A 15,341-nucleotide genomic window follows, 5' to 3' on the forward strand; every position below is an offset into this window, starting at 1 on the left:
ATGCTAACCGTCTGTAATTTTACCGCGGTTTATCGTTATGCCGGTAATCGTTACATCCCTACTCTCAATAATAATCTACACTAAACTTTTAATTTGGTTGTACATATGTATAATGACAGTAAAAGGCATTCTATTCTATCTATTCTAAAGCTAATTTCAGATTAAACTTACTTCCCTCAGTATTCTCGTAGCGGTGGTTTCAAACACAAGCACAAAAACGCCGTTAAAACTCAACACATAGTTTATTGGCATCACACATCAAACATTGTTCATATAAAGAGGGAATGTATCAAGTATAGACTATGAAAGTGCAAATAGCATTTCAAGGATTAGTTGCTTTACAATAGAAAATCTTGATGAGTTACAAAATGTTATATATATGCCATTTTAAAATAAGTCACCTGGACATTAGAGGTGAAATACAAAGGAAGTACAAACTCCATTTCGACTGGTACCCAGTTCGTGCACAGCATACTGTCACACAAAAAGGGCTAAATACGGTCTGTTCTGGCTTCCATTTGAAGTCCACCAGTTAGCTCCACTAACCATATGGCACTCACAACTTCAAGACACTTATGTCAAGCAATCGTTCTGTACTGTGGCTCTGTACGTCTGCGGGACTTGAATGGAATTTTGTCAGTTTTATAACTCCAACACTGATCAGCGTGTCATTCAATATATTGGCTACTCACAACCCATCTGCGTCAATGGATCTGTTGAATTTTAATAAATACCTACTTCATATTGCAACTTTCCTCTGTTTTAGTGTCTTCGGGTAAAGTAAACGGTGCACGTACAGTAGGTCGTCTCGTTCCAAAATTAGTGATTTTAGCTTTTAAACCACAGAAAAAAAAAAAAAAAACCCAAACGTTTCTCAAGAAGCAAGGTCAAGATGCTCTGACTGCACAAAAAAATGACAAAATAACAACATTTGTTCCAATATCTGGGGGGAAAAAAAAAAAACATGAACTGTTATCATATCAACTCGTAGAAAGTCAGTTATCCTTTAAACGTAATACTACTGGAACAAACGAAAAGCCTCATGCTACAAATATTTCAATGAATACAAATCAAGAGCTCATGTTTGCACACTACAAACTTGATGTGAGAGAAAAAACTTTTAAGGTAACAGGTGTTTTGTCTTGTTTACACCATAAATACTGTGTAATTAGCACTCAGAAAAAGGTGTGACAAAGAATTAACGGTGATTGAAATAAAGGCACTGTGTCTCTAACCGCGTAGAGAACCGCTTCAAACACGTGGGACTCCCCACGTGTTTGAGATGCAATACAACATTCAGGTTTTTCTCTTCATGCGTGACCCTGTAATCCAGGACGTCTGCAACAGCCAAAGGAAGGCTTTTCTTATAGAACAGCTGAAAACCACCCAGTGCTAAGTTACAGTGACTTGGTTTTATTCATTAATTCGTTGAAGTCTGGATGTGATTGTGTGATTATCTCTGTCACTGTGTCCGTCCTGCAGTTGAAAACACGGCTGCTCTGTCAGTCCAGCTCCCTACGTTCAGCTGCTTTACTCCAACATTAATTGAAGATGCGCTACAATGGAATCTGGAGTCTACTGTTACAAAGGTGTGAACTAAATGATATTGAGCAGCCGCAGTGGGCTTGTCAGTGAAAGTTGTTTCTCAAGCTCAGGAGTTATTTCTCATTAAAAGTGTGAGATGAATAACAATTGTCGAGACCGTTCAGAAATGCTTTGAGGAAACCGCGTACTTTTCATTGGAATAATTAATCAAACTTCTTGTGAAATGTTTCACGTCATAAAGAACACAACCATTTTGGTCTTAACTACAGATTTACACTACAGCACACTACAGCTTTTTTTTTCTTTTTTTTTTTTTTTTTAGTGACATCTGAGAATATCACCCAGCCGAAATCTCAAATAATAAAAATATGGCTCGAGACTTTCACATTTCAGTTCAGCTGAGTTGTTGAGATTGTAATAAGCAGGCACAATTTGCTTTGAAGAATCCACTTGGTGACTGCAAACTGCTTTTGCTAGTCAGTGTTTGGCACCTATAAAGTAGGCAGAGGTGGACAGGAGTGACATCTGTGTCTCAGCCTGTAACCTACAGAGTCAGTCTTCAAACTAATTATTCATCTGATCTTTATGTACAGCTGACCTGATCTGAACACATACAGTAGGTTTCTGCTCCAGTGGAAAAAAAAAACCAACACACACACACACCTGCACTCTGCTAAAGTCTCTAAGCCTATGTGTCTGTATCGGATTTCTGGAAAAAAAAAGCATCTTAGTAATTTTTCTATCAGCACAGAATCTATTTAAGGAAACCTATCCTCGAAAATGGTTAATGTTTTCTTCAGTTCCTGTTTTCTTCTCATACAGTTGGTTGTTGTAGAGCTGACGTTACAGTAAATGAAGGAATCCCACCTTCTTCTTTTCAACCAGGTGCAAACTGATGTGTCCTTCATGCTGGTTACATTCGTTCTGATGAGATACTACACATACTCTGCGACTGATTTTGCTATCTATAGTGGTTTTTTTGGCCTTCTGATATCGCTCCGTCCTCTTTGTGCCCGTCAGATCATACCAAGTGCACTTGTTCCTCCCACTCAGAAGAGCTGGTGCTGGGCAGCTGGTCCGACATAGAGTCACACCGTGGAGTGTCGACGTGGCATACCTTCAACGCTCCCCGATCGGCGCGTTCTCCGCTTGGGTCGAGCGTGGCCATGTAAGGCAGCGGCACGGCGTCCAGCCCCACCAGGTCCAACTGGGTCGGCCTCTCGGCGACGGCGCACTCCTTCTCCTCCGTGTCGCCGAGTCTCTGAGAGCAGAACGCCATGTCTCCCGCCACTTCCTGAGGTTTCTTGTTTTCAGGGAGGACGACCACGCCGGATGCGTCGTCCTCGTCCTGCAGGCATCCGTCCTCATCTGCGTGGAGTGCGGCCAGGTTGGAGTCGGTGTCGGAGGAAGTCGGCGGGACCAGGGTGATGCCTTGAGGATTCATGTCATGGAACCAGGCCATGATGTTGCCCAGCAGGTTAGCGTTCGCCGCCAACGCGGAGGATGAGGACGGGTTGTGGCTGCCACACGTCATCGAGTCTATGGTGTCGCTGGAGGAGGAGAAGAGGCCTGTGGAGGAGTTGCTTCCACCTGGATTCACCGGTATGGGTACGGATGCCCTGTAGGTCCTGTGGTGACTGTCAGAATGCTGTGCAGAGGTGGGGGCACCCATGGGAGCAGAGTAGTGGGTGCCGAGTCTAGCCAAACTTTCCCCCAGCTCCAGCAGCTCGGAGCTGCTCAGCGAGGCTCTGGGGAGGGCGTCCACACCCGGGGCGCTCTGTTCAAGACGAGACGGCAGGGAGGTGCCGATCGCACCCAGTGACGCTTCATTGGCTTGGACCTCGTGGATGGACCCGCCCCCTGCCATCCCAGACTCCTGAAGGGACAGCTGAATGGCCAGGAGGATGTTAGGGTCGTCGTCATCCAAAGAGCCAAGACCCTGACAGAAAAAAAAACACAGTCAGTGAACCCGTTTACATGGCCCCAAAAAATCTGATAACTGGAGTAATCAGGTAAGTATAATAATCAGACGCATTCACATGCACTTCAGAAAAACCCCAGTTTAGATTAGGAATGTAATGATATGAAAATTTCATATCACAGTTATTGTGACCAAAATTATTACGGTTATCATTATTATCGCGGTATTGTTGAAATTGTGCTCAAAATGTTCAAAAAGTACTTATACACACACTGAAATAATTTACCCACGTTGTATTTTGGGAAAGAAAGAAAGAAAGAAGAAAGAAAGAAAGGAAGAAAGAAAGAAAGAAAGAAAGAAAGAAAGAAAGAAAGAAAGAAAGAAAGAAAGAAAGAAAGAAAGAAAGAAGAAAGAAAGAAAGAAAATAACAGCATAATATTTTTTTATGTTGCAGAAACATTCAAATATTAACATGCAAACATCAAACACACAAATGTGCATTAAAGATGGAACCTTGTGGACATTGACCATTTTCCGTATCAAGTTTGAGTTGTTTAAGATTCTTTTTTAGAGATAGATAGATAGATAGATAGATAGATAGACAGACAGACAGACAGACAGACAGACAGACAGACAGACAGACAGACAGACAGACAGACAGACAGACAGACAGACAGACAGACAGACAGACAGACCAAAGTGTGGTAATCAAACACGGTTATCATGATAACTATAATTTAAACGATAATACTAACCATCAGGAATTTTACCATGGTTTATCGTTATACCGATAGTCGTTACATCCCTAGTTTAGACGTTTCAAGTCCAGTCGACTCAAACATCCTGTTACTGTCTACTGCTCACATTTGATCACATCACTTCCATTTTCTATGATTTTAATTGTTTTTACACATTTGCAGATGTAATAGAGCAAAATAAATCAGATTAACACATATATATGCACAAAGACGATGGAGTATTAGGGAGAAGTCCTGGTGTGTTAATCTGATTTCTTATCAAATCAGATCAGATCAGATTAGAATCATGATAACTTCAATGACTGGATAATGACTGGAGTAGTCACAGAACATGGGTAGTTTTTATGCCACATTTAAATGGCTGATTTGCATATTAAAATCACTTTAAGGATGGTTTATGATGCAGGTTTTTTTTTAAACAATTGAATAACAAAATATAATGTGCTTTGGTGACATTTACGAGAAAAGTACATCAAGTTATAGTGTATATTTAAATAGAAGAAATAATTACGTCAATTTACATACTTTTCATAGGTTACTGCTGAAGGTTTCTCATTTCTAAGCTTATTTGTCTTTCTATTTAATTACTTATCAGGCGCTAGAGGACACACACAGCAGTGTTACAGTTATTTTATGGATCAAATTGAGATTTGCTAGTGTTAGTTTTTGCTTGAGAGCAAAAGTGAGAATAATAATAATTGTTGGTTTTGTGAGTTCTTTTTAATGAACAGTCAAAGTTTATCATCTTGTTAAAGTCAGTATTTCTGCATGAGATGGAGGAACTCTGCAACTATTACAAGACTGAAAAGTGATAAAAGTGTCACACTGGTCATGTTAACAGACACTGATAGAAGGGATCTCGCTCTTTATTCAAGGTTTCTGCTGTAATTCAATTTTATAGTTGAAATTTTAATCAGCCTTACAATTGGTTTCTAAGGCCCAATTTTCCACTGAATTGAACCTTTGGATTCGTTCTTCTTTCTTTTGTGTTATTTAATACTGTGCAGAAAAAGACACAGAGTGCATTGGGCTTTTTAAAATGGTCATGCAAAACTGAAAACTTTAGTACAATATTACTGAGAAACTGACTGTAAAAGGAAAGCATTAAGAAAAAAAAACAAGCTAATCTGTTTTGGCATTACGCGCAAAGGTTCAGAACCTTGGGTTGAGATGAAAATGTTAACGGTGTACTCACCATCAGGGGAGCTTGTCTACGTCCACCTCCAAGATCCTGTGTGTCATCTGCAGAACAGAAAAGGACAAAAACACAGAGTCGTAATACAGCCATTAAACTGAATCTTTACTAATTTACCCCCTGCTAATTACCGCATTTAGGAAAATCATCATCATTTTAGTAAACACTATGTAGTAATAACTATGTGCCTTCAGCATTTTCCCTAGAAATCTTCTAATTCGCTATCTTCATCTGAAATCAATTAATCCTTCTTGGCACGACTGAGCCCATTCGCTGGCTTCGCAACCGCTAACATTGGCCGTCGTTCACACCGCACTGCCAAATACAAAGCAGCACTGCGATGGATTAAAATGATTGGTTGGCTGTGCTGAACTTTGGTCTGTTACTTTAAGCTGGCTTCTGGTGAAACTGAGGTATTAAAATGTAAGAGTGGATACTTCAGTATATTATTTAAAGAGCAATCACAAACCTGGCAGCATCATTAGTAAATAAAGTGTAGTGTTTTATTTTCTGTATTATCAATATTTAGAAATAGTGGCATATTTCTCTACTGTCACTATGGAAAGCACAGAAGTGGAAACTGTAGGTTCACATTATAAAACTGTGCCAAAATATCCACAATTTTAAAGCACTTTACAAATGGATGGTCAGGTCCCAGTACAGGGGGGGCAGGGCTTCTTGTTAATTGATGGGCTATTCCATCCTCTTTCTTACCTTTGTTGGTATGTGCTTGTTGTTTACCATGTTGGTATGTGTCACTTCCATTATTGTTAGTATGTGATAATTGTTGAAATATATTGTATTATAAGTTACGCAGACTATAAATTAACTCTTTCATGCATGAATTATGAGAATCTTAGTCAATATTTTTTCCTGGAGTGTTTTTATTCCTCTTTAGGCATGAAAAAAAACAATGCAATTAAATTTTTTTTTATGAATCTATTTTTCATGGAGTTAAAAAATGTCCACTCAGCTGGACATTTTTTAACTCCATGAAAATGTAAATAATTTGTGTCAAATACAGTTCTTCATCTTTTCACGGTCATCAGATATGACCCATTTGGACATTCAGAGGCTCCGTAGTTACCGTGGAAACACCGTCATCTTCTACAACATTTTTTCACCAGTAAAACCCATGAGGTTGGATCAATGAGAGTGGATGGAGACACTTAATTAATGATAGATTTGCTGAAAAAGTCGCTTTTTTTCTGTTTTCCCTGTTTCTGATTTAATAACCTTTGAATTTACTCTGAGTTTTAATAAACAGCAACATGATCAACAGATTAAATATAATAAAATACCAACTTGACAGTGAAAAAACGCTAAATACAGAGGATAATATAATAATAAATGATGATAAAACACTTAAGAAAGGTTAAATAGAGAGAAAAATTCATTTGGGAACTGTCATCAAAGAAGCGCTGGGTCTTTATGGGTTAAAAATTAGTAACATTTTATTTCCTAGCCTTTATATTCACTCATGCAGATATTATGCAGGTACTGTTATAGTAGTTCAGTTTAAATTACATTATAGAATAGCTGTCCACTGTTGTGACCACTATGCAAGAAAGGGTTAAATAGCTACTATGTGTAATATACATCAGTTTTCCTAATCTGTTTACTGTTGGTTATTTAAATTATTAGGACTCTAAACTGATGTAACTAGATCTTTAAGGAAGTAAAAGTAATGTGTAATATTGTATAAATGTGAGATGGGGTGGGATTTAATAAGTTTTCTTCTTCCCACTCCTTTTTGAGCAGTACATATTCAATTTATTTTGTTATTACCAGCGTATATGGCAATTGCTATATTGTCTTGATCACCTTTATTTATTAATGTATTTGCTCTGATATTAGTTCCTTGTACACAAATAATGTTTTGTTTTTTTTCTGCTCAAAACAAATAAATGAATGAATGAAATTTTGATGTTAATAATGTACAGTAGTAGTTCACAGGGAATATAAATGTGTAAAAAAATAAGTCAAAGTACTGATGGTGAATAGTGTGTTTTTTTTTATTCTTGCTTCAGTACCTAAAGTGCCGTCGCTTTGGTCATCCTGGTCTGGTGTGTTGCTACGGAGACTGGACATATCACCTCGCCTCCGCTGCCGGTGTCTCCGTCTATACTGGAACTCAGCATATTCCTTCATTCAAAAAATAAATAAATAAATAAAAAAGAACAAAATTAAAAGAGTGAGTGACTGTGCATCTTAACTGTCAATATTATAATGAACCCGCCGACTCTTAACTTGAGATTTCTGGCAGATTGTCAGTTAGGAGAGTTAAAATGATAGAGAAGTAATTAAAACAGATTTTGTTTCACAGAGCGTGCCTAAATTAAATTGACAAAAATAAATAAATAAATTAGCATAGTATGTGTGTATGCATATGCTCCTGTTTCTAATTATAGGCTATCTATTGACATCTAAGTCAGTCTGATTGGTATTTTGATGATGCTGATTAACAGTCAGGTATGTACGAAGAGACAGAGATCCAATTATTGTGATTTACTGATAGGACGGCGGCGGGAAATTAATGACACGCTGCAGCCGTTTGACGAAAAATGATACATAATAAAGTTGCGTTCGCACCTGTTTTAGACATAGATGGAAGACGATGAAGCTCTGCACTCAAGTTAAACTTCTGCTGTATCCATCATATCTTTGGTGTTGTGACAGTGTCATATTCATCAGCGCGTACACTGGTCAGTGATGGCAGAGAAAGTTACAGATCCTGTTTTTGATTGAGGTAGATCTACAAACAATGACCTGCAGCTTCTATTTAAACATCTAATACGTTCATATAATCGTAAGTCTGTCACCATAACTCCGTCTTTCATGTTTCCACCGTTCTAAAAATAGGCCGTTAGGATGGGATCTGCAGGCGCTATAAGAACCACAGAGCGGACCATCTGTAGCTGTGCCTCGGAGGCAGTGTCGTCAGGCTTTGATTATTACTATAGTGTTCCCATTAACTACGCAGCTGAGATACAGGCTCTTAATTAGGGACGAAGAAATAAAAAAAAGTATTTTTAGCACGGTTCGGTGTTTGACATCTGGGTGACATTATCCTCAACTTCTCTGTAGTCTGATCACAAACTAATGTGTTGACAAGAAGAGGTCGTGACAGGCATGTTTGTGGTTGAAACTGTGCAGGAGAAAGGTGACGGAGGTAAGAGGAGGATTTCACCCGGGTTCGTGTCGTTAATTTATTCTTTTCTTGATGAGCAACATCTTTGTAGTTCAGTTCAGGCCAAGCTTAATTAAATCTGTTGTTGTAGCTTGTACACTTAAGTGAATGTGTAGCTTTGTGCACCACCTTTCTCTTTAGAATCAATAAGAGCCTTACACAGTACAGTAAACAAATAGATACACATTAAGGTCCAGTGGATGTGACAGTGAGAAAAAGAGACAGATAACTAGTTTGTTCAATTCAGGCCAACAGTGGACTGGAGTTCATTTCTTATGGAGCAGAACAAGAGGTTGTCACAGAGCCAACAGCGACTCAGCGCTCCGACTGAGTGTTCAGACACCTTTAACCTGATGTCGTGTCAATTATGTCGTGGCACATACACAATGTCCCTGCATCTGAAGCTGTTTTTAGCTTTTTTTTTTCCCCCCATTAAGTCGTCCCACAAGATGTATTTCTTCCACCGCTCTGATATTGTTCCAGGTTTCTTTTAAAATTCTTACAATATCGCGGTGATCTAATTACAAGTGTTTCCTCTCTTGTGCTTATTATCGGCAGGTTGGTATCTAGCTGCTGTTATTCTAGAAGGAGTGTCACAAGGAAATTACAAAACAGCCAAAGAAACACACATTTGTCCGTATTTATTGTGTCTGCACCGAAAAAGGATGCAGGTCAGTAATCAAACCATTATGTGGTCGGCAGTTTTATGACTCAAAGTGTTAACCACAAAGGCCTTCTGCTAATGTGCAATGATCAGGAGTAACCTGAGCAACGTGTTTGCCAAGGTACTGTGCTTTTAATCATTCCAACTGGGTGCACAGGGAACACTGAAACCATCTGGCAGACTCCGGTTTGCTAAATAACATGATGATCTTTGGGTCATCATGGTGTGTTATTTCACTGTAATAGAAAATGCCGAAACCAATGTCAAACCGGCGACATTAAATTTATCATAAAAAATCATAAATGCACGCTTGAAGTTTAAAAAAAAAAAAAAATTATATGGTTGAGGCTGTTTTATTTAATTGTATCGTAATCACAGTTTTTGCCCTGGCTAATTAAACCTGATTGAGTATGATATGAACATGTGCCTGCATTACTTCAGCAAATCAAGCACTTCTTTTTCACCAAAACAGATGCTGAGGCCTGTCTCCCAAACATCGATGGTTTGATGGTTTACAGCCAAAAGCCATAAGTGAAGTGTTGATGTAGGGCTAGGCGATATGGAAAAAATCATATTACGATAATTTTTGTCATCTCAGACAATATCGATATGTATCACAACATAAATCTAATCACTATTTTTGTCAAGCTTAAATTTTCTGTTACTCATAAGTTAGTTGTGAAGACATCAGAAGGTTATTTTTGATTTAATAATGACTTATTTTCTGTCAGAGGTTGAACATGACAGATGTGCTGAAGACATACCTGTCAAGTTTTGGGTTTGAAAATAAGGGAAATTTTTCGCCGCCCACCACGAGCTGTCCCATCGCCCCAACCAAGCTTCAGTGTCCTTTACATTTTAACACAGATGTACAAGAAATCCAAAATACCACCTTGTCAACCAAATTTACAAATGACAATTAGGTGATCAGAATATGATAGGCTTACCTTTGTTGACACTAAAATGCTCTTAACATTTCTATTTTGTGATACAGCCTACATGAAAACACAGAGGGGCATTGAGGCACATATATTTATTTACTTTACATATTTAATTACTTTACATACATTCATTTCAAATGGAATGTTTTTAAGTTAGAAATTTTCATTTATTTCCAGTACACATTTTCTTCTAATGTGCCATGTTCACTCATGTGGCATTTGTGACCTGGTCTGCTTCGGTGGTGTTTCTAGTCACAAATGCTGACATCGTCTGGGCATGTTTCTGTGCCTCCAGCCTTCGTGTGTGCTTGGCAGATTTTTCATGCTAATATCGTTTCTTCCCCCGTGTGATATACTAAATCACTGCAACACACCTTGCAGAGCGCGTGATTGTGCCCCATCACACTCCTCTTTAGAAACGAAAACATGCTGTCCCATTTTTCCAGATATTTACAAGATTTCTTAGTTTTTTTGCCAGAGTCCCTTCTCCATCACATCCATCCATCTTCACATATGTTTTTGTGTTTTCCCGCTGTCGCACTACTAAACTAACACCTAGGTTACTGCAGATGGCAGTTCTCGCAAGGCTAGTGACAGAGCTCAGCTAAGAGAGACAGAAGAATGCGTTTCATTATTATATTATTTTGTTATAATACGGGAGATTTATGGGATAATATTAATAAGGGAGGACAGCGGGAAAGGGGGGGTAAACTACGGTAGTTTCCCAGCCAAAACCCGAGACTTGACCGGTATGGTGAAGAACATTATACAACTGTTTCAGATCAATAAAACAGGTCCATATATCTAAAGCTAAACTAAAAGTCTGATCAGCAGGCAAAAGCTTTCAAATTTTAAAAGAGAACACAAACAAAACAGACCATCTTTACGAAACAATACTGGGGGTATATACGTGGGGGTGCATTCCGTAACTGCCATAACTGGTGTAAACTGAAAATGAAAATGAACATGCTTTGAACGTCTGACTCCCGGCTTCTATGCCGTACCCTACTTTCAGTATTCCCGTCGCCTGAGTTCTTGGTCAATTTTTCTCCTGAGGGAACACTCATTATCTCCCATTGCAGCCCAAACATTAGCATGTGTGCTGCGGCTGCTCTTACGTCTGTGCTGTGAGCGTCAAACCTAACTTGACGTAGCTCTAGTGTGATTGGTTCGGTGCACCACTACTTAATTATGACTGGCTGTTCTTGTGTCGGTCAAAACACGGACGAATGAATTCTATCAAACTTGTATCGAGCATGTCTCATATTTCAATCGAGTAAAAGCTATACTGCAATATATAACTTTATCATTTATCGCCCAGCCCTATGTTGATGTAACAATGGGCTCCTGTTTGGCTCCTGTTTGCTTTTTGTTACTGGGTCCCAAATCATTTACTGCTCAATTCTTAAGAGATTATTTGATTTGTGCATTTTAATAAATTAAGTTATTGTGAGCAAGAGGCAAATGCAATATTTTCTTTCTACAAACACCAAAGAATACACCTGAATCATTTGATTTTAACGTTTTCTTAACTGTGTGTTTTACCACAAACTTAAGATGTCGGGATGAAAATTAACCTCTGATGTGTTAGGTCATGATAGTTGCTTGTTTTAGGGCTGATTAACAGTCAATATTTCAGTCAACGAGCTTTAAAACTTTACCTCAGGTGATGCAAATCCTAAATACTCCCAGTCCCATGTGCCGCCGGCAAAACTGCAAATCAGCAAGAGGCAGAAAAAGTACAATAACATCACTCACTGCAAAAAATACAACGTGTTATTCTTATTATTTCACTGTGGAACCTGGTTTGACATTTTGTTACTTGCAGGTTGTGTGCTACCTGCGCCTGGGGGCCTCTGGAGAGTCATTGGGGGCCACTCCTCTGGCTACGGAGGCCAAGAACTCCTGCTTTTCTGCTGCACTAAACACGCTGCGCGGATGATCTTGTGGCGCGGAGTCCGCAAGTAAGGCCGGTTCACTTTCTGCGCAAGGTCCTCGGTCACCATCTCCAAGTCCGTCTGAAAACACAAGAAAGAGAAACTCAGTCAGGCAGCGAGTGATAGTGTATAATATAAAGTCGAGTATTTAAAAATTGAAGTGCCGCAGTACAAGTGGACCTACTTCAGGGGCCGAAGCCCACTTGTAGAAGAAAAAAAGAAACAACATCCATCTATTCAAATCATGAAGTGGAAAGCTTTAGTCTCACATCTCTAATGACTGTAAGACTGTTGCTGGAGTGAACAGTGGTCTTTTTTTGTTAATAAGTACGACTCAAACCTGCATAAGCTCGTAGATCTCTTTCTTTGTGCTTTTGGGCTCCAGAAAGAACCCATAGGATAAGAGCACTTCAGAATGCGACGAGTCTTTAGTAGTTCTAGGACCGGCATCTTCAATGAAAGTAGTGTCGGTGGGCCTCCTTCTCCTGGGAACAAAAGAGATGTAGAAATTAACATCCACTTCAGTTTCTAAAAAATAAATCCCTTTTACACAGGATGATACGCACGTCTGAACCAATCAGTACAATGTGATGAGAAGGCAGAAGCGTAGTCCTGAAACAAAGCACAGCGAATGTCTGTTGCTGCATTGTACTACATCTACTGTAGATATTTCTGTAGTGTCAGTTTTTGACAGCAAAGGAAAAGCTGAGGATTGTGCTGGGCTTTGTTGTTCTTGCAACTTGAAATCTCTCTTGAGAAACTCCCAAGAGAACTTATTATAGTAGGTGAGAGTCATGCTCAAACTGATCCGATGGTACAGAGTAATCTATATTTCTGATTAAACAAAAGAACTAAGATATTACTCAGGGAAAGCAAACATCTGTCAGGACAGTGTAGCATCCTATATGTATTTGTCATTTCTGGAACAGAAAAAGCTGAAAAATCATGTTTATTCTGTGTCCAAATACACAACGGTCTAAAATGGCTGATTTTGGTGTGACCAAGACTGCGAACTAATGTCTGCAATTTAAACCCTAATATAATTATACAGATTAGATACTGTAAAACTAATTTTAAAAAAAGTGTCGGCATGTGACATCAGTAACATAAAGTAGAGTTGTCTTATGTCACGTCCGGATAAAACATCAAGCCCGATTAGTCGTGTAAATACATCCCCCAGTTTTCACAAGACATGAATGTTCTTGCTTAAAAACTAGTGGGAGCTAAAACCCGGCGCTAACCTGGTTCACGCTGAAGTACAAACGTAAGCTGACACCGAGAAACCAATGTGTCATATTTCCAGAATTTACCAGGTCACCCTTCAGATTCACTCAGTTTCTCCGGGCGTCTCATTCTTTTCTGTTTCTGTTCGTCACACAAGCTGAATTATAGAGCTCCAGGTGAACAAACAATGACAATAATGTAGACTCCCAAGAGGTCATGTTAGGGAAGATGTCAGAATGCTGCAAACATTCTGAATGCTAACTCAAGTCTTCAGCATCAGAGTTGTTTTTCCTTTTTTATCCTATGTTTTTCCGCAGCGATTTTTCATTACATTAATAACGTTGTCACACCATATATTAGCATTCTCATCTCATTATCACTATTAGTATAATTATACATTGGTGATATATTGCAGGCACGGGGACATAAATATAACATAAAAGAGCATAACCGCATGCCTTTTTTTCTGCTGTTAGTTTACAAAACAGAGCAGCTCATCTCTTTTTTTATTCTATTCCACTCATCTCCGCTGGCATGGGATCATCACTCATGCCGTCAGTTCTTCCTCTGTGGCTTCTCCAACGCCTACTCAGACGTTTACTCAAGCATTTTAAGCTAAAAGGACTCAGTGTTTAGTTTTACATCATGTTAATTTGGAGTTTAGTTACTTAAGTTACAATAATGGCAAGATTAATGGTAAAATAAGATCGTTTTTCTGGAATAACTGTAGTCAAGAGGTAGGATGTCGAAATTTTCACATCTCCGAAAACTCTTTTTTTTAGTCATATTAAGTTATTTAAATCAGAATCAACAGCGCTGACATTTAAACCGACTGATGGCAGATCGGGACAAAATTTTGTTGCAATTACATGTGCTAATTAATCTTAAAAGCTCATAAAATTCACAGAGAACAGCTTTTGGAAGGGCATGCCCACTGAATGATAATTAGACCTACTGTTAATAATACATAACTAGAACACCTTTGCGCGCTTCTCTCCTCTTGTCTGTTTCATAAAGCGCAACATCAGAGGACTAGATTAAGATGTGTCCTAATGTGTAATAAAGAGTTGACGTTGTTATGTAAGACTGCACACTCATCACTTCCACTCAGAGCTCGCTGAGGTTGCTCCATCTTCTCTTTGGCTGTTTTTAAAGGCCGCTGCTCCAGCTAACGCAGGAAGACAGAAGCTTTATGTTTATTGTTGGATAAAACTGCCTTGAAAAACTGCAAACCAAACATGGGGAGAATAGCAGCAGTCAGAATAAAACAGTTTCCTTTTATTTCTTTATCTATATGGAAATGAAATAGTCCCAAATATGATTTTATAGTATATGGCATTAGATAGCATGTCCACCTCAGATATTATGTTTTATACTAGTAACAACAGACTGATTGTTAGGCAGGATATATCAAATGTCTGACTCAAAACTATGGCAAAGCTGGATAACTTGAAGCAGGATAATCTGTTTACCTGGTAGCTGTGTTTCATGGTTCTGAAGCGTGTGTAGTAGTGCGGTCAAGTTCCTGAAAGCTCTTGTGTTTCTCTCTCTGCCTGCAAACCGTGATGAGACAGATGTTAGTCACAGTAAATACAACCCAGTGTACGCTGTTCCCCTTTGCAGGAAAAAGCCTGACGCTGTGGTTAAAGAGCAAAGTAGCTGAGCAGCACCACAGGTGAAATCAGAACTTGTGATTGTGAGGAATGTTAGCGTAGGAAGTACAAGAGGCGTTATTCACCTCTCTGCAGGAAGGTTCAAGATGCTGTGAAAGTGCATGGTCAGGAGTCTGGACAGCTTGTTTGTGTGTGTGTGTGTGTGTGTGTGTGTGTGTGTGTGTATATATAAGGACCCGACATACAACGTGGATACTTTCTGAGATGGACCTTCAAAGGGTGTTTTGTCTCTACAGTAAAGTAAACTGGTCATTGTAATCTGCTCGTAGCTTCAGTCACTTGGTAGATTTTAA

At 39.0% G+C, this 15,341-nt stretch overlaps 1 pseudogene; it reads right to left on the reverse strand.

The window, feature by feature from the left end:
• Nucleotides 1-223: 223 nt before the first annotated feature.
• LOC115435757 (ankyrin repeat and IBR domain-containing protein 1-like) overlaps nucleotides 224-15,341 on the reverse strand; it is a 44,297-nt pseudogene continuing 29,179 nt past the window's right edge.

Source organism: Sphaeramia orbicularis, chromosome 16 (genome assembly GCF_902148855.1).
Source record: "Sphaeramia orbicularis chromosome 16, fSphaOr1.1, whole genome shotgun sequence".
In the NCBI taxonomy this organism is placed as follows: Eukaryota; Metazoa; Chordata; class Actinopteri; order Kurtiformes; family Apogonidae; genus Sphaeramia; species Sphaeramia orbicularis.